The 24,546-nt window shown below is 39.0% G+C and overlaps 1 long non-coding RNA gene across 6 annotated transcripts in view; it reads right to left on the bottom strand.

The window, feature by feature from the left end:
* LOC122554547 overlaps nt 1–24,546 on the bottom strand; it is a 73,660-nt gene that overhangs the window by 22,588 nt on the left and 26,526 nt on the right. For 4 of the 6 annotated variants that reach the window (XR_006313019.1, XR_006313018.1, XR_006313017.1 and 1 more), the window contains exon 3: nt 8,120–8,224. This is a non-coding gene — a long non-coding RNA (uncharacterized LOC122554547). Of the gene's footprint in view, nt 1–2,406; nt 2,478–8,119; nt 8,225–24,546 lie in introns of all 6 variants that reach the window. The other 2 variants (XR_006313015.1, XR_006313016.1) reach the window with 2 other exon arrangements.

The following is a 24,546-nucleotide window of genomic DNA, read 5'->3' as shown; positions in this document are numbered from 1 at the left end:
CTTACACTGAAAGACTGAAGCGACTGGGCTTGTATACCTTGAGTTTAGAAGACTGAGAGGGGATCTGATTGAGACATATAAGATTATTAAAGGATTGGACACTCTTGAGGCAGGAAACATGTTTCCACTAATGGGTGAGTGCCGAACCAGAGGACACAGCTTAAAAATATGGGGTAGACCATTTAGGACAGAGATGAGGAGAAACTTCTTCACCCAGAGAGTGGTGGCTGTGTGGAACGTTGTGCCCCAGAGGGCAGTGGAGGCCCAGTCTCTGGATTCATTTAAGAAAGAGTTGGATAGCGCTCTCAAGGATAGTGGAATCAAGGGTTTTGGAGATAAGGCTGGAACAGGATACTGATTAAGCATGATCAGCCATGATCATATTGAATTGTGGTGCAGGCTCAAAGGGCAGAATGGCCTACTCCTGCACCTATTGTCTCTTGTCTGTCTGCAAATTAAACAGACTCTCGTTTATCCAGGATGGTATCAAGATTCTTGGGTATTGTTGGTGCTGTACCCATTAGGGCAGGTGGAGAGTGCTGACTTTTGTCTTGTAGATAGTGAACAGGCTTTGGGAGGTGAGTTACTCACCCCAGTATTCCCAGCTTCTGAGTTGCTCTTGATGATTAGATTCCCTACAGTGTGGGAACAGGCCCGTCAGCCCAACAATTCCACACCAACCCTCCAAAGAATAGCCCACCCAGACCCATTCCCTTCTGACTAATGCACTTAACACTATGGGCAACTTTGCATGACCAATTCATCTGATCTGCACAGCTTCGGACTGTGGGAAGAAACCGGAGCTCCCGGAGGAAATCCATGCAGACACGGGAGAATGTGCAAACTCCACACAGACAGTTGCCAGAGGCTGGAATCGAACCTGGGTCCCTGGCACTGAGAGGCAGAAGTGCTAACTACTGAGCCACTGTGCTGCCCCTGAGTTGCCACAGTATTTATATGGCTAGTCCAGCTCAATTTCTAGTCAATGTTAACTCTCAGGATGTTGACAGTCAGTGGTGCGGATGCCATTGAATGGTATTACTTCCCTTTTGCAGCCATCCATCTTTGTTCTCATGGCCAGCTCTGCTCCCAGTCATCATGGTTCTTTAAAATGTGTGGTCATGTTACGTTGACTCACATAGCAATTCTAGCCCTGAAGCAGGCCATCAGTCTAAACTATGTGTGTCACAGAATTGAATCAGTGAGGGAGGCTCATCAAGTCTGCACAAGTCCTCCAAATGAACAATGATTCTCCCATCTTCTCCTCATAACCCTATCTATTCCAATTCTCCTTGAATGTTTCCATGGAACCTGTCTCCAAGAATCTCAGGCTCGGCATTCCACTTGCCAAGTGAAAATGCTTTTTTTCCCCTTGTGCCCCTTTTGTTTCTTGAATGAATTACTTGCCATCTGTGCCTTCTTTCCACAAGCAGGAACAATGTCTTCCTAACCACTCTGACTGGGCCGTTGATGATTTTGAATGCCTGAATCAAAGCTCTTCTAAGCTTTCTTTTCCTCCAAGTCAAACAGTCTAAACTTTTCTCCAATCTCTCTTCTGAATTGAAATTCCTCATCCCTGGTACAATCCTTAATTAATTTTTTTTCTGCATTCCCTCCAGTGACTTCACCTCCTTCTTAAAGTGCAACATCCAGAAATAGACGGTGATTATCTTCCAGAAGAGTGGTCTTTCATCCTACTGTAACTATTATTTTCAGCAACTTTGGTTCCTGTAAAATTTCTCTTAAATACACTGAAGCTCCTTGACCTAATTACTTCAGGAGATAGCATGTTTCACAATCTTCCCTAAATTATATCCTTAGTCTTAACCCTTTCAATTCGAGAAACATCTCCTGAATTCCTTACTGGACTTATTAGGTCTTAATTTTGAATTTCCCTGGTTACCTTTTGCTCTTGATACTGGGCAGTACTCATGAAATGTTCCTCGCTGTGACTCTCACAATGTTTGGGCATCTACGAGACATGTAATAATCAAGGCAGGATGTGCTTTTCCCATCAAAAGGAAGGAAGTAACTTAACCATACACTTGTGAAACTTATAGAAACAAATAGTTTTGAATGAAGGATACATTCTAGTCAGCACGCTGTGTACATAACCCCTCTGATCTTCTTTAAAATAGTCCCATAGGTTCTTTTACATCCATGTTAAAGAGCAGAGGTACCCTGTTTTACATCTCATCTGGTTGTGCTCCAGTGGAGATGCAGTTTGAAGCACGGACACATTGAACTGTATGGATTATAATTTAATTTTGGAAACAATACTGGTTCCAGGTGAATGGATGTGTTATATTTAGCCTGTTGCTAGTACAGTTATTTTATATTATTCTGTGATTCAGACCGACTTTGAGCAAAAGTGCGCACATGAGGTTTTGCCTATGAGCAACTCACCACTGACTCACATTTTCTCTCGTAGGACGCTTACTCTCGGTCCAAGTACATTGGATGAACATTTCCATCATCTGTAGGAGGATTATTACACATTTGGTTATACAACCAGTTTCTTGCTGGATGAGGCCTTTCTTAAAAAATATATTCAACTTCAGTCTATTAGAGCAAAATGACATGTCTACATACTTAACCGATACCCACAGTTATCTCCGGTTTAAATAAAAGCAATCATCGACAAGACTTTCATCCAATTGAACAGGAACGTTAGTGTTTTTCTGGTGTCTGGCTCCAAGTGGATTCAAGAGTTTCAAATCGAGAGGGTGAAGATTCTGATCAGCTTCACTTTAGTGCAGATCAGAAGCCCATATTGCAAATCTAGCTTGTGCTTTTTTTTGTTCAGTTATGTTAGTAACAGAATATTGACGTTTCACGGCTTGTATCAAGGAAAACTGCTTTTGAAGGGATGGTGTTGTAGTATTAGGAGATCACTGTAAATCAAACAATTCAGCAGGTGAGGGTAGCTCACCTTAAACTCCAATGATCTCGGCTTTGTTGTTTTCTCAAAAAAGAAGTGTTGCCTACTCTTGTCTGACAACAGACATAATGACAGATTACAGCCCACTTATGGATGAAGTGAACTTTTAATTCCAGCATGTTTTTTCTTCAGAAAGAGGACTGTTACAGCCAAACAATGACTGCAGGTGTACATCTTGATTGAGTTTTTTTAAGAAGTAAGTTAGAGGATTGATGAGGGCAAAGCGGTAGATGTGATCTATATGGAGTTCAGTAAGGCATTCCCCATGGGAGACTGATTAGCAAGGTTAGATCTCATGGAATATAATGAGAACTAACCATTTGGATACAGAACTGGCTCAAAGGTAGAAGACAGAGGGTGATGGTGGAGGGTTGTTTTTCAGACTGGAGGCCTGTGACCAGTGGAGTGCCACAAGGATCGGTGCTGTGTTCACTACTTTTCATCATTTATATAAATGATTTGAATGCGAGCATAAGAGGTATAGTTAGGAAGTTTGCAGATGACACCAAAATTGGAGGTGTAGTGGACAGAGAAGAAGGTGACCTCACATTACAACAGGATCTTGATCAAATGGGCCAATGGGCTGAGAAGTGACAGAAAGAGCTTAATTTAGATAAATGTAAGGTGTTGCATTTTTGGAAAGCAAATCTTTGCAGGACTTATACACTTAATGGTAAGGTCCTAGGGTGTGTTGCTGAACAAAGAGACCTTGGAATGCAGGTTCATAGCTCCCTGAAATGGAGTCGCAGGTAGATAGGATAGTGAAGAAGGTCATTGGTATTCTTTCCTTTAATTGGTCAGAGTATTGAGTACAGGAGTTGGGAGGTCATGTTGTGCATGTACAGAACATTGGTTGGACCACTGTTGGAATATTGCATGCAATTATGGTCTCCTTCCTGTCGGTAAGATGTTGTGAAACTGGAAATGGTTCAGAAAAGATTTACAAGGGTGTTGCCAGGGTTGGAAGACTTGAACTATAGGGAGAGGTTGAATAGGCTAGGGCTGTTTTCCCTGGAGCGTCGGAGGCTGAGGGCTGACCTTTAAAGAGGTCTATAAAATCATGAGGGGCATGGATAGGATAAATAGACAAAGTCTTTTCCCTGAGGTGGGGTGTCCAGAACTAGAGGCCATAAGTTTAGGGTGAGAGGGGAAAAATATAAAAGAGACCTAAGGGGCAACTTTTTCACACAGAGGGTGGTACGTGTATGGTATGAGCTGCCAGAGGAAGTGGCGGAGGCTGGTACAACTACAACATTTAAAAGGCATCTGGATGGGTATATGAATAGGAAGGGTTTGGAGGAATATGAGCCAGGTGCTGGCAGGTGGGACTAGATTGGGTTGGGATATCTGGTTGGCATGGACGATTTGGACTGAAGGGTTTGTTTCTGTGTTGTACATCTCTATGACTCCATGACTGCTCAACTATCAATTGCAGTTCTCCTGATACTAGCCAATAAAACAGCTGCAAAATTCCACTATCTACTCTTCACGAATGAAAAAAAAATCTTCCTGGTCCAAATTTATGTCTCACATCTTATTCCTAATCTATGTTCAATTGTGTTACATTATTACTTCTCTTGTTTAGTAACTAATAAGCTAACTCTTTTGTTAACTCAAAGCCTGGTTAAATTGGCTCCATTTAAAACTCAAATTCATTTGGTCTGGGAGAAATGCATCCATAAAGGAAGAGATGCTTTGTAAATTAACCTTGTTGCAATCAATCAAGGGAATAAAGAAGGTGAACTTGTTCATCTCTTCTTACCCAGGAACTTAATGATATAGTGCATTCCACTTGGTACTGTAGTAAATAAGGACCCTTGTTTAAGGAGTGGTCACAGGGCAACAAAAAGAAAGAAAAGTCTGTATTGATATAGATCCTTTAAATATATCTCACATGCTTCAAATGCAATGAATTTCTTCGTAACAATTATTCTTGTAAATGTGGAAAGACATTTTGTGTATGGCAATCTATAAAAACTGCATTGGAATACTGATCAGTTTATGTGAGTACTTATGTTGTGGCTATTGAGTGAAGGTCTGTTTTTTAAAATGAACAACTTCCTGTCTTCAAATCATGCCTTAGGATCATTTCAAAGTTCATCTCAACCAAAATAAAGGCAGTCAAACTGAAAATTGCAACAGTAACCAATTTTTGAAAAGAGCTGTTGATTTAATAATTTTAAAAGTTCTTGTGCTAATTAGATGTTGGTCACTTACACAATGTCTTACATTGAAGTAAGCTTAGTATCTTTACCAGAAAATGAAGTTGCAGTGATCACTTTTTATGGATACTAACTGACTGAGAATGCTTGGGCAAATTTGAGATGTGATTAATATTGTAACATTAGAAGGTTGACATAGTGGTTCAGATTGCTTTATGTCAGAATTCTTTTTATAGCAGTAAGAATTTATATAAAATCTATTGTGCAACTAGATCTCTAACATACCCAACAAGGGTCCCATATTATTTGCTGTATCCTATTTCCATAATTAGTCTGATGATGATCTAATCCTTTTCTTATGGTAGTCACAGCGTGGATCAATTCATGTCATTGGGGTGGAAGTAATTACACTATAGATTTTTTTTCCATAATGAGCACATACAAAACTGGTTATTGCAAGGATTGACAATTGAAAGACAATGGAAAATATTAGATGTATTGCAAACAAAGGAAGTTATTTATGGAACTAATTATGTCTAGAATAATGTCTAGAATATACTTAGCTCTCTACACACCATAGTTAACAGTACCTCCTGAAGAACTGGCTCACACACCAGCCATATGTCTTTGTTTCTTGCTGGAATAAATTGAAACTAATGTCCTATTGTTTCCCCGTGATAAATGCCTGCTTTGTCTCATTTCAAGGACTTGCTCTTTTTAAATTCAGAAACTTAACACGTTTTGATATCTTAAGACAATGGATTTCAACCTCAGTTCACACATGCATGTAAATGGCAATTGTGTTAGAGATTTGTAAAATACATTAGATTAAGTCAATGCAGTAATGGTGAGCAGTATGCTGCTGAGTAATATCTGAGTGATTAAAATTTACCTTTGCTCTTTCATGTTGCTGTTGTTAGTATGTTGGCCAAGGAATATACACGACCTAATAATACTACACAAAGTCTCATTTTCAGGCCATTGTGGGGAAGGAGGAAATTGTGTTGTGAAATGAGCCATAAATAATTTTCTTTTTGCCTGTTTTCTTCATTTGAGAAGATGCAAAGTATGGACCTTTCCTCCTGTCTGCTTTTGTGATATCTAATGAAAATGCCCCACACTGCATGAGCGAGCTGGCAGTACTTGTGGTCAGTTCGGCCACAAAGGAAATGACCACCGAACCCAATCCTATCCTGGGCCAAAACCATAATATTGTGTGAGCCAACAACAGGATTCAATGTATAACAATCCAGGTTGCACAACCCTACCTAATTACTCCATCTTAGTCCCCCAAAAACAAACCAACCGCTACCAATACTATTCTGGACCCAAACTCTGCTACTGGTGATTTTTCATTTATCTCCATCTCTCCATTAAGCGCTGAAACTATTGATACAAGGGGATTCTGATGACTATACAATGTTAATGCCTTACATCATGCTACTAAACCTATCTGCACCGTTTAAATACAAAGTTCGTCTGATCAATTAGACTTCCACATTTGATGCTTGCTTTAAACCAAATAAAATGGGCAGCACTTGTGTTCAAAGAGGTAATGTCAAAAAAGTAATTATCATTTGCTGTACATTCAATATAAAACGAGTTTTGTGCCAGCCAAGTTTAATAATGACATTGAAAACAAATCTCAGGCTCAGAAACATTACAATAGGAGCTTGAAAACAAACAGTAAATCTCATCAATGGATTTTTTGCATAAACAGATTTAATAAAGAGAATGAACCACCTGTTTTCAGAAGTATTAGATGTGGTAAGTCTTGCGTTCTCAAATCATGAAAAAGAAAGATATAGTATAAGGTACCCTGTAATGATGCTTCAAAAGGTTTTTTTTAAAGAAAACACTAGCAACATACTGTACTGAAAACCAAAATACCAGATGTTGCAAGATGTAGCAGATGTTCCTGTTTTTGAAAATTTAAGAAGTTTGACAGAATGGTAATTGATGGCACAACTCAGGCATAAAAGCATTTTTAAAAAAAGATTAGTGTACACAGTGTTGAATTATGCAATGTGTTTATTAATGGCATCCTAACTTTTGCAAGGGTTAGTGTCTCACTTTTTCTGTACTACTGCTGTCCTCTTCTGAGTTTGGTGACATGACCTGAATTGTGTTTCCTGTGGCTATTATTGTCAGCAGGAATAACTGGGGCAATTGAGAATTCAGTGGCTGTTTGTCTCTGTCTGTGTTCAGGGTTACGAGCCACATCCCAATGATAGAAACCAGTTTGCAGTTTCAGTAATGGCAGAAGGGATAGAACCTTAGGACAATAGCTGCTTCAGGGCAGAGATCAAGTCTTCATGGCTGCATGAAGGAGGGACAGGATACATGTTGTGAATCTGCTCCTTAGTCATACTGCAGATTGAAATTGAAAATGGAGGCTCCCTTATAGAAAAGGAAAGACCATGAGGCCTGAAAGAACAAAGACCAATTCTTGGGTAGATCACTGTTATATCATCGGCAATTTCAGTTTCCCCTTAAATGTCCAGTCTCTTCCTCTTTATTCTCCTGCCCCCAGATCTACGTCCTGTTCATTCTCACTTGCCTCTCTTTTTCCTGTGCTTTATCACGAGCCCACGCCACCTCCTTTCTTGGTTCTGATGTCTACTCCAATCTGGTCTTTCTGAGTCATTGTTTCTTTTCCTTGTGTTGTAGCCTGTCAAAGACTTTGTTTCACCCTCTGATTCACATGGCACACTACAGATGAGCAGAGCAAACCGTTCCACAAATGACCTGGTTGAGATTGGTGAAGCCAAGCGTTCAACTAATAGCTGAATGAAGAACACAACAATCCAGTTTTACACCCCTAAAGTGCTGTTAGTACTTTTTCCACAGCTGTTGCATAGAAACACTCTTTCTCCCTGTCAGCACCTAGCAAGGAAATGAGGATGGAAATAAAAACTAAACTGATATACAAAGATTTACAGTGGGATTCAAACAGTATTATTAGGTCTGAATTCTATTTACTCTGACAAGTAAACTGATAGCAAAAAAAACTTACATTTCTTTTTAAAAAACACCCTTTTGAATTCTTTTCACAGCTGAATTTATGCTTGTTTCAGTCTGTTCCACTGTCTGGTCTCATGATATTTTTGTCTTTTGCTTTCTGAAAAGAGAAGGAAAAGATATATTTAGTACAGGAATTGATGTTTCAGTGATTTTTCAACATGTTGCACATATCAGTATTACCACTCTCAGTAATCGGTGAAAACCATCAATTCCCAAGAAAATGCTTTTGTATGATTTCAAGACACAGAACTGTCACATTTATTAGGTATTGGTCACTTGCTTATAGATTTTCTTATTACGTAGATATTTGACGATGTAATAACTCTGGGATGTAGTGAATAAAACTGAAGATTATTGTCCTGAAGTACTCTTCATCTCACCACGTATCTTTACAAAGTGGCACAGAAGCAAATGTGAGAATTTTTGCTTATTGAAGAAATCGTCCCAACATTCAATTTCCTTACTAAGTTGTGGAATTCTAGATGCTTTAGTTTATCTTAAAATGAATAGTGTTTTATTGTTTTTAATGACCTGATGTTCAAACCTGTCAGAATTCCCTGAAAATATCATTGATTACAATAATGGTCCCACCCAGTCACAGTAAATATTTCAGCAACTATTTTAAAATGAGACACTGGGATTTTCTTTTATCATTCCTCAACGTATTAAGCCCAACTTCAAACAACCAGGCCAATAAGATTCATCAAAACTAAAAAGTAGCATCATGCATCATTCACAAGATTAAGAAAACAACTGCATGATAAGGCTTGAAATTGATTGACAAAATAAACCTGCTCAGAGATTTATTACAAACCTCTGGAGCAGTGGCTCTTGAACCCAAGTCTCTCAGTGCAGTGATAGGGACACCACCACTGCACCACAAGAGGGTCCAAACATCTTCTAATCCACCTGCTCAGAGATGTCACTACACATCTCACAGCAGGTGGGACTTGAACCCAAGTCTCCTGGCTCAGAGACAAGAACATTACCACCGCACCACACCGCAAGAGTGCTTTAGACCTGTCTTACATTTAGTTTTAAATGTAATCTATTTTTCTGATCAAAGATATTATGACACACTTGGAGCAGGTGGGACTTGAACCTGTGCCTCCTAATCCAGAGACAGGGACCCTAACACTGTGCCATGAGAGCCCTTTTGACCTGTCTTGTAAGGATAAAACAATGATGAATAGCATCTGTGGGGATAGTTACTAGGATAGTTGACTATCAAGCCCAAGTACAGAAGGTGAGCTCCTACCATTCTGAACACAGTTTTTTTTCCAAATATCAGCTCCCAATAATAAAGGTAAGTACTAGTTTGATAAGTTTGAATTAATGAGAGTTTGGTTGCACATTACTTGCTTCCTGGGTTGAATCACTATTCATTCAATTACTTCTGCATGCTAATCTATCTTGACCTATAAAAGCAAAATTGACCTAATGCTCGAATGTGCTCTCTGTGACACTCTGCAAATCCTTTGCACAACGAAAGGTAGCATTGGAGAAATCCTCTCTTCCAATGCTTACTTTAGGGATAGAAATGGAAAATGTTATTTAGGCGAATTTGCTGTAATTAAGTTTCAAGCCGTTTTGAGGTGCAATAAATCAAATGAGAACATGGCAACTACTAGCATTTCAATCCGTCATCTCCATTAAGCCTAACCACAAAACTGCTGTCCCGATTGCCCCAAGAATGTTAGGAAACCACAACTTAAATAGTACAATAGTAAATTTGTGATTATTGAATTCAACCAGGTCATGTTCTAACATCCTTTTGAAAAAAAAAATCAGCAACTTATGAAGAACAATATGAAGCACAGTACAATATGGACTTTTATTTCAACTTCCGTGAGTCTCCATTTTCAGTCTGCTGCAATTCCACACCTAGTAAATGACTCCAGGCTGTAGACAGTCTTTTGTTTAAATGTAACCACTTTTGTTTAAATGGAAAAATTCGGTACTACGTCCAGTGAATGTTGAGCCTTGATGTGCTGTTGGGACCACAACTAAATGCCTTAATAGAACTGGTCAACAACAAAAGTCAAGTTAACCCAAAGCAAGATTCCACTGAGAAACCACACCAGCGGGCAGACTTCCCACCCAGCAGAGGAAGTCACAGAGATTATAAACTTCATTTCAAATACTGCAGTCCCCTTCTTGTGGTGTGTCCTGGTCACTTAATAAGGGACTGGGGTGAGGTGTAAGGGAAGGCAATAGAATTCAGGACTGAGGAGGTTTCCCTCATAGTATCCAGTGAAAGGTCAGTGGTCTCAACAGGGGAGGAGCTCCTCTGGTTTCTAGCTTCTCCTGAGTGGAAACTGCGAATCTCCGATTGATGCAAAAGTCCCTCCATTTACAAAGCTGAGGCTCTGGCCTGCAAAAGAACCTTGCAAGGATTTGAGCAAGTGAGGAACATGTTTATTTGTAAGTGCCCCGCCTGTCAGGTGAGAAGGCACAAGATCAACCCCTTTCCTTTGAGCTTCTTAACCGTGGATCAAAGGTCCCAATAATTCAGCCTACTGTTTGAAGTTGCAGTGCTGCATGAGGTGCAAACAAGGTCTGTCTGTAATGATAAATTACTAAAGTAAAGCCAGTGGTGAGTCATTTTATGAAAGGTTCAAATAGCAGAAGGCACAGCAGATGTATTCTCTACAGACTCTGTACATGTGCCAGTTTCCAGGGACCTCTTAGCTCCTCTGGAACTGCGACAGCACTCAGGTGCTGGGAATGACAGCCAAGTCAAACTGCATGGCCTGGGGGATGTTCTGGCTCCACATGGGCAGCACTCCAGAGGCACTTCATGCAAACCCGAGACAGTGTGTCTGCGGCAAAATAAAAAACAGCAACAAGGGGCTCAGCTGCAGCCGATACCATCAAACGCTGACTGTCTACAGCCCGGAGTCATTTACTAGGTGTGGGATTGCAGCAGACTGAAAATGGAGACTCACGGAAGTTTCAAGTGTCTGTGGGTTGCTGCTTTTGATAATTTTAGACCCCCTTAGTTGATCCATTCTTAGCTAATGACATTAAACTTTTGATGGTTTCAGTTTCCAACTGTGTCTTGTCCCACTTCCTGTGCAACATTTAAGACTGTTACTGGTCTCAGATAACCTCAACCCAGCTATAATGATGAGAACAGATTAAAACTATAGATTTGGTAGAACTAATCCAAATAAATCCACAGAATTTACAGTTTAACAATGGAGTGTGCAGTTGTAATAAATTGAAAAGCAGGACAGAGGCTGAAAGCACAATATCTTTCGAATGGTACAGAACAACCAGTATTTCTTAGTTTTGATTAATGAGTCTTCACGATATAGTTTTGAAAACAAATTAGATCAAAACAAAAAAATTGTCGTTGAGAAGAAATGATCAGTTGGTGACATGGATAGTTCCATCACCCCCTTACTTAGACTGTATAAAACTGCCCTACTAAAGTACCCAAACTCCTTTAGACATAGCACATATCAGAATAATTGTCTTTATTTAATTTCAGCTCTCAGGACAACAGGAAAAAAAAAATTTAAAGTTGACAAAATGCTAGTCTTTTGGGGGGGGGGGGGCAATACAAATTCAGAACATTCTAGACTACAGATTTAGTTGCAGAAAATTCTACTTAAGAATCGCCTAGATAGGAGATCAAGTTTGTTATGGATTTGACCATTGAGCCTATTATCCAGTCTTATTGTAATCCTGTTCCTTGCAATCTTAATGCAAATTAATGGTTCAAATTCATTTTTCCTATGTCCCATGTTGATGGATTTTTGTCTACAGTTATTTTCACTCTGAAGTCGCTTTCACAATCTTAGCTTTCTTGTAAATATCAATGGACAAGGTTACTCTGAATGAGTTATCCTATGCCATTTTAATTATCATCAACATTTGAACCAAGCGAAAATAGCAGCACTGCAATAAAACTGGACACACTGAACTAAAATCTGCTTTTTTGCGTTCTATTGCACTTAACACCTGCAATGACACTACTTTCTATGCAGACAGGATTGGAAGATAAGCCATGTCTGGGAAACCAAATTTCTTGAGACTGTACATGACTTTTAAGAGGAACTGACTGCCTTTCCCATTGAACAATAGAAATGATGAAATGCAGTCGAGAACTCAAGTGCAGAAACGATCAATTCTGCTGCTACATTTGGTATCGCATTCACTGCAACTGAGAAGATTAGGGGCTGATGTAATCAGAGTGCTCAATACATCGAGTAGTGAAAGTTACTTCCGGGAGTTGGTGATTCAGCATGGAACAGCTTTAAAATTACTATTAGCATTGGGAACAATAACAGGAAGGATGAAATGGTTTTGTTCTCATAAAAGATTTATTAGGATATAAAATACCCCCTTTACAAGCAGTCATTGATACAACAACAATCACAACATTTAGGTAGGAATCTGATAAATACTTGAAGAGGAATCTAATGAATTTCTGAGGAAGGGAAATGGAATTTGGGTAATTAGCTCCTTTATGGAATTAGATTAACACCTTGAGCTGAGTGAGAACCTTCTGTTTTTTTAATTTAAATTTTCTTTCTGAAAATATTGGTGAAATTGCAGGAACTTGCATTGGTGAACGAGCATATTTATTTCAAATTCCTTTGTCCAATGTTTCAATTAAGATCTCTGCTAAATTAGGGAATGTATAAATCTCTGGGTTCATTTTTTAAGGCAGTTACCAGTTTTGCTTATAATGATAATTCCATTTAGCTGAATTTATTTTATGTTCCTGGAAAGTGTTTCCCATTTTGAGACATAAAACATTGTTTCTGGAAACTTGAAAGGTGGAATGAATCCACTTGGGCACTTTTGCCTCCAGTGTTACCCTGATTCAAATTTATTCAAATTGCAGGACCAGAAGTCTACTCCCGAAAGCTCCTATGAGAAACAAGTTTGTCAGTATTGAGCACTCTCTGTTAGCGCAAGGCCATACAGAAAAAATTCTTATTCAAGAATAAGAGGCATCGTTGTTGGGATAGACCTGGAGGATGGTTAGAAAATGATTTTTTTCTGCAGCAGATATATGTAGAGAATTGCCACTGAGGGACCCTCTAGGTGTACAGTGGAGTTTTAATAGCTTGAGTGAAACTGGCTTTTAATTGATAATTGGTGCCTGAACCAGGATTCCCAGCTACTGAAGAGGGGGAAACAAGGGCTGGAATTAAAGGAAACATTTGTTTCTAGAACTGATTCCTGTTCAGAAAGGCTGTATAGCTTATTTAACAGTGCAGGTAAGATTATTGTACACACTGAAAATAAGCAAGGCAGCAAACTTACATCACAAATGTTTTTATAAAAATGACCAAAATTGGAATTTAAATGTATTTATGTAAACTGGTGTAATTCGGAGAGATAATTGTCCTTTGTGTTGCTAACCACAACTCACCAGCAAAAATATACATGTTATTTCATTGTGAACTGATTGTCTTCAACTACCCAACTTCAGGAATGAATCGCACAGCTCTCTGGAACAGTTCTTCTCTTGCCTTCCCATTTTTTAAAGCCTATCGCTCTACAGCATGTCGTAAGAGTGAGCAGATCCTTTCACAGTCCTGACTAAATGGAATATCTAATAAGAACCATATTTAAGATTCCATCCAAAATTTGAATAGACTAAAAAAAAATTTATTAAGGTCAGAATGGCCCCAATGTAGCAGCCTAGCCTGAAAAATTGGCAAAACTCCTTACACATGCATGTGGTTGGATTACTGCCACAAGCTGAAAGAAAGCACCATGCACATGAATCAAAAGCCTAACTACTGTGTTACTGGCACTTGGGAGAACTGTTGTGTCGGCTCAACCTAAACATGTAGAAATGGCCCATTCTCAAAATTATCTTGGGGCCACTGGTGGAGCATTGCTGCTACACTTGATCCTTTTGAAAACTAAATTAGTGACATATGAATTGTCTCACAGATTAACACCTGCATGACTGCTGTGATCTTTTGTATTCAACCAGATAGTCTTTTGGCTTGGCCAACCAATCGTTTTAATAAATAATGGTGGGACATTCCCTCTACATGTTCATACTTCAGAGTGTCTACTGGTACCTTTGTTCACATTGACTCCACCGATTTTACCTCCACCCTATTTTCAGATAGTATTTGTTCCCATGTATTAATTTTCCAATTTAAGAGAATTTCTTTTCTCTGTCTGCACATAGATGCACTATTCCAATTATTGTGTTTCTTGCTCCTACATCATAAACAAATAGAAGGTGTTGCCCATCATTGCACTTGGTGCAGTTTGATCCATTTTTAAAAATCAACTTCTCTACAAATCTTCGTTTGGATTAGTTGATTTCTTGCTTGAGTTTGTTCTTGCTCAGCACAGTAAACATCCACAAATATTACCTTGGTTTTCTTTTTAAATTTGACAGACTATGACTTGACTTTTTGTGTACCTTATTTCAGCTTCTTTCAAATTTTCCTCATGTACTTGATAAAATGGGGGAGGGCTTTGGATGAGTTCTGTTGGGACAATACAGGCCTGGCTGAAGAACAAGGGAAGAATGTATCTTGCCTGAGAATATTAGGAAAGCCAATTGTAATATCAATACATCAACCTCTGGGGATGTTCTACAGGCTGGAAAAATATGAAGATCATTGACCAATTTGATTTTATCTATTTCCTCACAATGGAGAGGAAAGCAATCCTAGAGACATGAGTGACAGCCAGAATAAAGAGGGGCAGTTTGGGTGGAATTGCTTATTACATGAGACATTGTGAAATAAGTTCCCAGACAAAGCTGTTGTAATGGATAACAAGAGGGGATTAGATCCATATTTCTGGAAAAGGCATAGGAGGGCTTAATGCCAGAACAGGTACATGAACGATTGTAATTTATTGGAAAAAGACTGTTTCTTGGCTATAGATAGCTTTTCCTGCTCCTGAGTGTTCCTGGAAACTAGTGTCTGGTTTGATCCATCTGGCCTTTTTACAGTACAGCTATATAGATCGGTTATACCATTTCTTTGGGAATTCCATAGCTCTACTGTCCAAGTTCTTGTGGAAACATGGGAGAACTCCTGTGGTAATTCATTGCCTTTTGAAATGATGTGTTCCATTCCAGCTTTTTTGGTTGAAAGACATTTCATTGCATCATTTCTGAAGTTACCTGGGAAATGACTTTCTCAGAGACCCCTACCTTTGTTCCTACAAGTAATGAGAGGGCACTGCAAAGAGGGAAGTCTTCTCTTGAATATAGATTGTTGGCTGATGTTCAAACACAACATCAGTGTTACTAAGACCAGGCCCCATACAAACATCCCCATGTTACTACAGTTCCTGCTGGAAACCCCAAATCATCAAGCTCCTGGATAGTGGGGAGGGTGAATTAATTTTCATTCATTATTTACCCACACTCGTAACTGGTCACAAAAAGATTAACTTAAAAAGAAAAATTTCCTTTTGGATACTTTTCTACCAGGCCAAATAATTTATTGATTCAAAAGGAACCAATTTAACCAGGCATTCTTGAGTTAATCCAGTGAGTTTATTTGTTAGCAAGAAGAAATAAAAACACACATTACAAAGGAGTTCAAAAGTAAGTTAAAAGACATATGGTTCAATCGCTTGGTGGTTTGTCAAGAGCAGACATTGATGGTCAAGCAGCTCATTCCAGGATCGATGGATTTGCAGCTCCCTTCAAATTCTTTTAACAGGTTTCCTTTGACTGGCAGAATACAAAGTAAGACATTGCTTTGTCTGCAACACAGGTTAACTAATAGGTCATTCTTAGAGTGTGATCTTCATAGCACACTAGCACTTGAATCCAGGCTAGTACACCCTAGTGCCTCAACACACCTTCTTCCACTTGCACACAGACTAGTGTTGATCTGGTTTTTATAGTCTGTTCTTGTATATGCTTCAACGGCGCAGAGGCAGAGAAAGACACAAGAAAACATTCTCTCACCCATACTGCTGTCTTTTCCCCCTTTTCTTGTTCACAGTCTGACATAACTTTTAGGGAATTACACAGTTCAGTTTGTAGTGCATTTGTTCTGTTGCAATCCATCCCTTTGAAGCTTCCTTGATACCTTTCTGGACGTGACATTCCATGGGTTCAAACAGGACTCTCGAAACAACTAGTAAATTTACATCCTCAGGCAGCTGTAACACTCCCGTTTTAAGAAACATATTACAATTCAAAGTTTGATATGTCCCATCAACACCTTTGAGATTTCTGGCCATCTCCCAAAAGTTACAGGGGTGGGGTGGAGGGAGAAGAAATCAAAGAAAATGCATGGACCCTTGTAATAATCCTGCAAATAATGATCTATGCTCATGACACCTTCCAGGGATATATTTTAAAGAATGAGCCTAAAAGGCAATCTTCAACCCTAGTGCGTGTATTAATGGTCTGAAAAACTAGTGAACGTGGACTAGCATCGGTGAAGGTCACAGCTTTGAGAACAGTCATTAAATACCCCAGCACTGCAGGTAAAGAAGGGGCAAAGCTACCTTGTCTCTCTGAACAGTGGCGAGTGGTCACTGCTGAATGAAACAAGGACAAAAGACATCCAATCAATATCAAAAATCCATATATAGACTGTTCAACTATCAATGTTAACATGACCAAAAACTTCTAGTGCAACATCTTCAATGTTTCGCTATTAATGTCTCAGACATCAGTCAGGGATTTTGTTTCAACTTTCTTTGGATTCTGCTCTTATTCCTAATCACTTTGTGTTATGATTTCTTCTTGTGGTTATTAACTGATAAACTCACTCTCTGTAATCTGTCCTTTGTCAATATTTTTTCATAAGACTGAACAATAATAGTATCTGAATGACAAATCTTCCTCAAGGATCCCTATAAATATTATCACTCAGTCACAACACCATTCTCCTTTCATTTTTGACAGGCTGCAGCATTCAATATTAGATTGCAGAGTTGTCCTGTCAAAGACCAGGGTTTCAATCATGCTTCATTCAGATCATAGGAGAAATGTATAATAAAGGAAGCATGTGTGCACAATAACGGGAAGTATAGAAACCTGACTTTAATGGAATATACACAGCAAACTAAAAGGAGGCATATGTAGACAAGAGGGGAGTTATTTGTGCAATAAAGATAGTGTGTTAAAGTGCACGGTTAACATTTATTTTAAAATATCCTGAAACAATTTGTTCAGGGTACAATTACAAAACACAATTTTTTAAAAATTAGGTTAATAACTTGAAGAATGATTCTATCTTAATACAATTTATTTTCCAACATTTTCTATTATTTATAGAGCCCCAATGAAGACTTTTGTGATTTCTGGCCATTTCCCACCAAAGTTATAAGGTGAGTGGGGGGTGAAGTCAAAGAACATGCATAGACCCTTGCAATAATCCAGCAAATAAAATGATAGGACTGATCTGACTTTGAGCTGCTCCACCCTAACTGCTGGTGCCACTCCAGTACTGTCCAGTCTACAACGCTGGCAGATTGAAATGGGTGAATTTTGTCTGGCTTATCCCCTTCTAGGGAAGAAAAAGCTGAACGCAACTGTGCTTCACCATTAGGAACAGGCAGGAGTATCACCATTGGTGCTCAGTGCTGTATTCCCAAGGGTTGTATCTGTTAGAAGTCAGGTAATGGGGTAGCCCCCTATGTCTCTGCTATGAAAATGGAAGATTGTATTAATTACTCCAAGGGAAGTTGCTAGTGAGCTGAAATTAGACATGGATTAAGCACCTAACCCTTTTGGTTGCTGTATGTTGCAATATACCCAATATGTGGTTCTATTGAAGTCAACGAAACAGAATCCTGGCAGGGTGGACAGCAAGTTGTTAAATGCAATGCTGCCATTTGTCTATCCTTGGCCAAGTTTGATATTACTCCCTAGTTTTGAGGAAAATGTTATAAATTAGACATGCCGTTAAATAAAGCTTGTTCTGATTTGCCAGGATATGTCAGCATTTCATTAACTTTTTTTAAAAACTTAGGTACTTAATGAAGAAGGTGGAGCTTGCTAACAGAGATATGTAACTGAGTAAGGACCTAGTGAAAACACGCAATCAAACCTGTTTAGAGTGGTGAACATAGATGGCAATGCTGAATGGGCAGACACTAAGCTCACTTTTTATGCCCGATTTGCCATTTCCATTGTTTAATCTCATTTTACACCTAACTCATCTAGAAAAACAAAAGGGCAAACTGTATTACCTGTATCACCTAAGACCAAATTGTCCCTGTGTGCATTTCCCCAGGACAGTTAAAGGCCTTTTGTGCTATCATCTTATCTTTCATTTCCAAATTGTGACTGTTCATGCACACAAAGTTATATAGGTTTCATCTAAAATCAGCAAGTGCCAGAATTAACGAGCTTTAGGAAGGTCAACAATGAACCTTTGAAACAGGAAGCATAATTGCTGTGGTTTCCCCAATTGTTTGATTTCCTCTGGTATCTTTACTCTCCCAGCCAGTACACATTTTATACATTCTGCTGTGAGAGCGTGAGACATACATTGCTGTAAAACTAGCTGACTGTCAGGCATTGTATTGCATTTGTAAGCTTTTTTTGAAAATTTGAAATTGCAGGTAGTCTCATGATGTTCCTTCTCGAGAGAAATACAAAGTAAAAGAGGTGCAAAACTGACATGATTCAGTTATTTCAATATTTCAGGTAAGAAGAAATTGAAACATTGTGCCCTAGCTGCTTGAAATTTTAGACCATTTGGGGGAAAAATGAAAATGGTTTGGGTGGCTACTGAATTCATAGTTAGTATTAACATGCAGAAAACATAGTTGTATACACTACTTCCAGAAAAGAAATGTACTGTTATTGAAGAAATCCACAACTGATACTGTTATTGTCAGAGATTCCTGGCCATGTTACACATGAATGAAAGAGGGCAGACATGTTTAGACTTCCATGGCTTTGGAATGAAATGATTCAGACATAGTCATTGTACTTTGTCAGAATGCAGCCTTTTTCATACAATGAGGTCTGACAGCAGGGAAGGTACCGCATTCTGCAGGCCGCTGGCTGATGCCAGTGTTTGATAACTGGTTGCAATTGTGAACAGAGAATTTTAAGCATTTTGATTTCTCTCCATAGTTCAGTGAAAACAAGGTTTTTGGGGCACTCTTTATTTATCATTCTTGCAGTACACAGATAAGATGCTCATCACTACAGTCTCAAACACAAATGGTACATTTTAAGCCTGAAGGCCAATCACTTTGTTGCTACTTGTTTTCAGGCCTCATCACATGGCCCTGTGATGTGCAGAGCATTTTCTATATAGCATATTGCCAATTAATGCAGTTTTACTGTCTTGAAGCTTATACCATAACTGTTATAAATCAAATATGATATAAGGAAGTAACCAACAAATTCTATCACTGATTCTTTGCAAAAGACAAAACTTGAACTTAGGCAAACGCTGTGCATTCAAGTTCAAAATCGTTCCATTGATAAAATGCTACTATAACCTAATCTTCATGTAGTAACCATGGTAAATTTGCAATCTGCTTGCACTAAAAGAAAGTGTTGATGTACATTGCCTGCTGTATTTTATTAAATTGTGTGGGGAATTTGTTATTTGGACCATAAAGCAGCATTATCTGTGATGGCTTCCATTTGTATTGAGAAACAGTTAATGTTTTCTTAAGCAGTGACCTTGGTGTTTTACACTGTCACAAAGAAGCAGGAAGGTAATTAGATGACAAGTAGATCAGGTCCTGCTGAAGCCTCATTGTTCTGTTGTCTTATGGCCAAGAGTCCAGGGAGGGTTCACAAATTTATGATGATTCCACGTGGGATACCCTGAATTGTTAAATTCCCCAATGAGAAAAAAAAAGTGAATTGCTCTCCCTTCTTTATTCATCACTCCTTTAGCTGATTACAAGGCTAATTTACAAAAGGATATCCCGTCTTGTGCCTATCCCCCAAAAAAAAATTAAGAGAGATCAATTTAACCAGGCTTTCTTGAATTAATAAAAGCATGATTTTCAGTTCGTATATGCAAAAACAAAACTCATGCATAGATTAGAAATTAGATGCAAAACCAAACAGGTAAGTGATTAAAAAAAAAAGAATCAATCCCCATAGGTCATCCATGAACAGTGGATTGTGGAATACTGATCATTGATCAGGCAATTTTGGGATACTTGGCTTTACATTTAGTTGAAGTCCTTCTGTCCACTTTCTTGAGGGTGGTTGGCTAGCAGCATTTGGAATGAGAAAGTTGTTCTATCCTGTCTCCTTTGACTGGCCAGCTGGCTTCTAGCATGCAGTGAGAGAATAGTTTACCTGCAATGCAGGGTGACTAGCTGGTGGTGCATCAAACGTGATGGCCATACATGCTAGTGCTTGAACCGAGGCTATAATACAATAACTTCAGCCCATTGGCACACCAGCACTCCGATCACTAGCACACCTGCTTCCACTGCCATAAACAGACCAGGGTTGAACTGAGTTCTTGAGTCTTCCTCTTAAGAATACACAAAATTTCTCTTAACCCAGACTCCGGTCTTTTCTTTCATTATGTTCTTCATCAGAGATAGCTTCTATAAGGTTACAGTTCAGTTTGGAGAGCAACTCTTCCTTTTGAAGCAATTTTGCAACCTGCAGGTGTGACAGTCTAAGGTTCCTCTCCAGGCAGCCATGGGATTTGCATCCAGTTACTTTGACTGCACAAGCTCTCTTAAAAAAGAATGTCAGAATTTAACAGATTGATATGGTCTTGTATCATCTGGGGTTAAGATTCAGGGCCATGATGCCAGTAACTCATCTTTTTAGACCATCGGACGTTGGGGTTTACTGCAGTTAGACATTTTAGAGTCAGATGTACAGCACGGAAACAGACCCTTTGGTCCAACACATCCATGCTGACCAGAGATCCCAACCCAATCTAGTCCCATTTGGCAGCATTCAGCCCATATCCCTCTAAACCCTTCCTATTCATATGCACATCCAGATGCCTTTTAAAATATTGCAATTGAACCAGCCTCCACCATTTCCTCTGGCAGCTCATTCCATACACTTACCACCCTCTGCATGAAAAAGTTGCTCCTTAGGTCCCCTTTATAGATTTCCTCTTTCACCCTAAACCTATGCCCTCTAGTTCTGGACTCGTCCCACCCCAGGGAAAAGACCCTGTCTATGTACCCTATCCATGTCCCTTAAGATTTTATAAACCTCTTTAAAGTCACCTCTCAACTTCAGACACTCCAGAGAAAACAGTCCCAGCCTATTCAGCCTGACCCTATAGCTCAAATCCTCCAATCCTGGCAACATCCTTGTAAATTTTTCTGAACCCTTTCAAGTTTCACAATATCCTTCAGTTAGGAAGGAGATCAAGATTTGCAAAATTTTCAATCTTGTTTTTGAAAATATAATCCAGTAAACATAATAGCTTCTGCAGATCAATTAAGTTGTTTCTGGTCCTTATAACATCTCCAGTCATAGGTACAAAAGCACATACTTACAAAAGTACCTCAGTGGAAAATGGCAAAAATAAACTACTGCATTATCAATATGTTCTCTGGTTATTCTGAGCAATGCTACTGCAGATTGTAAGATCACAGTGGTCGTCGGAATATTATGTCCAATTTTGGAAAAAGCACTTTAGGAACAATGCAAAGCCTAGTCCTCTTACAATGCAAGACTTCTGTTGTAATATAGGAAGTTGCGTATGCATGGTCATTAAAAACTCAAAAGGTGCACTGAGAAAGCTAAGACAGGACCACAGTCTGTCATGATAGTTCGAGACAAAAGAGCTGCAGATGCTGGAATCCTCTCAAACTATCATAAATAAGCAGGAAGCTGGAAAAACAAATAAAGCCTGGCAGAATCAGGAGGTGGAGAAGTCGACCTTTCAGGTGTAACCACCTCCTGATGCTGTCTGGTGTGCTGTGTTCTTCCAGCCTCCTGCACGCCTATGATAGTTTGAGAGGCCAGCAGGAGTGCACAGGTTTGTAAGGTCTGTAGGTTCTCATGACAAACTTTCAAATCTCATGCAACTAATAGATTCAATGCCTGCCACATATAGGTTGAAAAAAATGTCAGTAGCACCCCCACCCCCTACCCACCTACTGAACCAGTGACACTTTCTCAAACCTCCAATCTTAAAAAGGAATTATTTAACTTGGTTTCCTCAAAACAATGACCTACTTTTCAAACATTCAGGTCACAATCCTTGCTTGGACCTGTCAATGAAGGCTAATGTTCTGTCCTTCTAAAGAATGGTCCCCAGTGCTGTATCCATTCCCTTCTTAACCAGGGAAATGGAAGCTCCCAACTTGCAAATTGCCTACTCTTACTCTGCTCTCTTTGGTACCAGTCATCTGTAAGGGAGTGGACCGTGAGGATTACCCAGAGCGAGCCAGAAACTAGAATAAGCAAGTCCCTGCCTTGATCTAGACTATCCACAAGATCTCCCACGAGAGTTACAATGCCGTTCATAGTCAAAGTGAAATGGAAAGCAAGGACTTGAGAATAATTTAATCTACAGTTTGTCATTACATCAGCATCACCCCAATTTTATACAAAAACGTAGCATACGTACTATAAATCCCCTAAAACATGTAGAATAGGTAAAGTAGAGGTATTTTAAAAAAAAACAATTTACCAGAGATGGGGCAACTTGAATCTTCCTGGAGATTCACATGACAACATAATGGGTTTAATTTAAATAAATCAGTAATGAGTAAACTCTAGAAACAAACAAAATAATAACCAGCCTGAATTTGCTGAGAATCAAACTCACTTAACAAGAGAAATAGTATAGTACAGAAAAAAGCTGTGTTCTGACAAATTAGCTCCAAGTGCAAAAGATGTTCCTGAATTGTTGATTCGGTACTTGAAGCAAAATGGCAACTGAAAACAGGTTCCCAAATGACAAGTCTACACACCAATCTGATTAAATGAAGACTCAACATTCACCAGGAAAATTCTGGCAAGCATTCAGTGGTTTTGATTTCTCTCAAGTGCTTCCACTCTTTAAAGAAATTGTGGCTGAGAAGGAAATCACTATTCCATGCAGGGTCTTAGAGGGGAATACATTTAATGAGTTCAATGCAAAAGGAAATTTTGAGTTTGGATGTGACCAGCAACACTCTGCAGAAAGACAATACCAAAGCTTAAATTCTCCTGCGGCATAGAGGAGAATTAAAAATGGATGAAGATCACTGCCCGGACAGCTGAAATGAAATATGACCATTGTTAGTGATTTAAAGGTTTTACAGAGGCCACAGGACTGCAAGTTGCCATTCCTGCAAAGGAAATTATATTGTGCATGTGCGTCATCTCAAAACCCTGCTAGAGACACAAAGTCTGTCTGAACAATTCCCAAACCCAGCTTTCAAAAATCTATAAAGCTTTTAGAGTTGTGACTGTAGAATCTTTCAAAATAGAAAAATCTATTTTTAATTCATTCTTTGGGATGTGGGCATCACTGGCTGGCCAGCATTTATTGCCTCTCCCTGGTTAACCTGGAGAAGGTGGTCACTGCAGTCCATGTGCTGACCCATAATGCAATTAGCAAGGGAATTCCACAACTGTTGTGTATTGTCTTGGGTAATGAGTTAGCCCATCTGCCAATTCTGTTCCTGATCTTTATTCCATCTTTTTTGATTGTATCATACCTTTTGATCATTCACCACTCACGTCACTTAAAACCCTGAGTTCCGCTGTTTTGACCACAAATCGTAACCCCAGATCACTAAAGGATATTAACTTCTAAATGCTGATACGTTCTTTTTAAAGAAAAACAGATGCAGATGCAGCTGAAATGACTGTGAATGAATATCCAAGGGATGTCGGGAGAGGAACACTGGAACATCACACTTGAGAGAGAAATAGCTTCAGAAGGAGAAATTGTATTAAAAAAAAACAGAATTGTAATCTCCTGGAAGTTCTCCAAAACTGTGAAAATGATGGAAAACAAACAAAGTCGGGTTGAGACAAAGTCTTCCTTTTTTGAGAATATATAAAAACAGGGCTTAGGCTGGTATGTGCCCTGTGGAAGGTGCTAGTGAACGGAGGTTACTCATGTGCCAGCCTGGTTCATGTACTAGTGTGTGGGGAAGGTTATAGTCAAAGAAATACACATCAATCATCCCTGCAACTGCAGGCCAATGATTCACTCCATTCTACAAACAAGCTAGCAGGGCAAGAGCATTCTCCTCACTGTGCACTGTCAATCAAGCACCAAAAGTTAAAACGATTTCAACTAATTCCAGAGCTAAGAATCCTGAAAATCAATTGATCAACTGTTAACTTTCCACTCTTCATATACAACCCATAGAAATTTATTCATATTTCTTAACTTTCATCTACTTTTAGACACACTTTTCATTTCTAATCTGTGTGCATATGTTAATGTCATTTCTTCCCTCACATTTAGTTACTAATAAACACTTTTTTTAAGTCTCCAAAGCCTAGTTACATTGGTTCCTTTTCACAACATTAATTTGTTT

Source organism: Chiloscyllium plagiosum, chromosome 11 (assembly GCF_004010195.1).
Source record: "Chiloscyllium plagiosum isolate BGI_BamShark_2017 chromosome 11, ASM401019v2, whole genome shotgun sequence".
Lineage (NCBI taxonomy): Eukaryota > Metazoa > Chordata > Chondrichthyes > Orectolobiformes > Hemiscylliidae > Chiloscyllium > Chiloscyllium plagiosum.
Note: the sequence above shows the minus strand (reverse complement) of the source record. Positions and strands in the feature narration are given on the sequence as shown.